This window comes from Catharus ustulatus, chromosome 2, assembly GCF_009819885.2.
Source record: "Catharus ustulatus isolate bCatUst1 chromosome 2, bCatUst1.pri.v2, whole genome shotgun sequence".
NCBI classification, from domain to species: Eukaryota; Metazoa; Chordata; class Aves; order Passeriformes; family Turdidae; genus Catharus; species Catharus ustulatus.
The window spans coordinates 46,761,622-46,764,167 of NC_046222.1; positions in this window are offsets into that span (position 1 = coordinate 46,761,622).

Genomic DNA, 2,546 nt, shown 5'->3' on the forward strand with positions numbered 1-2,546 from the left:
CCCTGTCAGTAAAGATTGCCTTTATTTATATAATCCAGTGTTCCAGTTGGCTTTTCTTTGTTGTTTCCTTCCTTGAAATGGAGCAATATAATCTGTTCATTATCTTACTTTTCTAAGAGGACAAAGACTTTAAAGCAAATACTGCAAAATACAGATATACAAATAGTAAAAATTTTAACATTGCACAGCAGAATGAAATAATGTAGACTTCTTTTCTTTTGTTTCACAGTCATTCTTAAACCTCTGTTTTTCATACCACCTCCAATCAGGGAAAATTTTAACCTAAAATCTTTTGAAAGAACTAACACAAAACACATTGCTTTGCTTTTATGGCTTTACCTTTCCTTACTACACAGTCAGTGACCAAGTACAGCATAAAACTTTTCAAACGGTGTCCCAGGGGATTATGAGTGCTGTAAACAAGGCACCAGTGTAGTAGGTTATAAGGTGAAAATATTAGCTCTGTAATGCAGTAAAAGCAGGAAGGGCTGTGGGGTGAATTAAAGGAATGCTTTGATTTTGTTCTGTCTCTGTCACTCACATTGTGAGGCTCTTGGCTTCCAAGCTCTTTATATAATAATGTAACTTATCTATTAAACAGAGTGGGAGCCTGCAAATATTGAGCCCTGAAATAAATAGATTAAGCATCGTCTACACAAAAAAGTACTCGTAGCATAATAGAAATTAGAAGAGTCTTTATGCTGTAATCACCTGGCTTGGATTGTTCAAGTGCTTACACTTGGCAGTGAGATCCAAGTGGCACACTGCACAACTGGGAGACGGATGGCTGGGCAAGACGCTTGAACAGTCACACCGAGAAGCTCAATTTAATTTTTAATTTGAAGTGGAATATGTATTACAGAGGAGAGCCAAGTAAAGTAATGTTTATTTTACCATTTCATCATACATAGCACTTCTTTTCTCAGTGCAGAAAACAGCCTTGTAAGGTTTTAAGCAGAGTGCTGACTAAGGTAATAGGGATATAGGAAAAGATAATTCTTGGGAGTAAACCCATCACTAATGATGTTCATGGCACAACCCCCTTGAATACAGTGGGGCCCTGACTATGCCCAAGAGGATACCAGATCTCACTCTCTGCTGGCTCTCTGTGCCTTGCCAGTGCCATCAGGCTCTTGACTTCTCAGTATTTCTAGGTCACATGGATTTCTCCTGTCTTTTCACTAACCATCCATATGGTGAAGGGTCACATGGGATTACCTATACATGACATGCTTTTGCTCACTTTTCTTTTGCTTTTCTTGAATCCTACTATCTGACTTTCCACTAGAGAGCCTGCCTGTCTGCTTTTTCCACTAGGGATAGGCTGTTGGCCAGGCTTGTCTCTTCCTCCTAATGGGTAATCTCAGCCTATCTCTGACATTAGGAAATTCCTCACTCTAAGTCATCAGTTGGTTTGATTTCTGCAAAGATTCTGTAGGACTTTGATGTCATCTTGGTCCAGCTTGTCACACATTTACCCACAGCCCAACCACTCTGTGCAAGACAGAAGTCTTTGAGAAAGTGCTAGACTTCAAAATAGCCAGAGAAATACCGGCACAATTCCCAGCATAGTCTACTGGCATTGGAACAGCATTGCATTTACTGATTAAACTGCCAACCCAAGACCACAGGCAGGAACTGCTGAGAAATCAACATTTTTTCAGATCAGGAGCACTACTGTAAGGAAGAGCATCGGTTACTACAGATAGAGGACAAAATAGGGGAGAGAATATGATTATGAGTATTAATATACAAATATATGTAAAACCTGTGAGAGAGACAAGACATTACTAGACAGCTGAATGTCTAGTAATGGCTAGCCACTCAGTCTACATTTTCTTCTTTTAAATGAGATTATCACAATCCATCCTATTATGTGTGATCTTAAATGCTTTTAGACACATCCTTTTGCTTTGCTGCTCAGCCAGTGAGCCTGTACTTGTTTATGAACTCCAGTTAAACTCTCTAAAGTCTATTTGTTTCCATTATAGAAATAGAGTTTCTATTAAATCAGCCTTTGAACAGGCCTCAGCAATAGCATAGGGGAGCCTTCACTTCCAGCACACCTTTTAGAGCTTGTTCAATCTAGTGAACATGATGTATAAAGGAGGACAACAGCCCAGGTGATCATATGGGGTCACTGCAAAAATCTGTAAACAATTATTGCATCCAAACTGAAAGCAAGATACCTATTAAATCCTGAGATGGCCACTCCTTTTTACCTCTCTACAACGAAGCGAGCTCAAAACATCTCTGCTCACTCTGGATTTATGTACTGCTGGAAGTGAGCTGACTATGAGCCATTGCCTATCTGACAGAGTTTCTCTGAAAGCAGTTCATCCTGAGATAAAGGGATGAGGATGAACCTAGTGTAGGAGTGGAAAAGGTGGGTGATATGTGACAGATGGGTGTTAGGACTGTTTGCATAGCACTGTAGCCATACTGCAGGACTAAGGGCAGATTCCTCAGCCCCATGTACTTGCAAGTGAGAAAACAACAACATTACACAACTCTTGGTATCAGATCTGTACATAATGCCTTTTAAA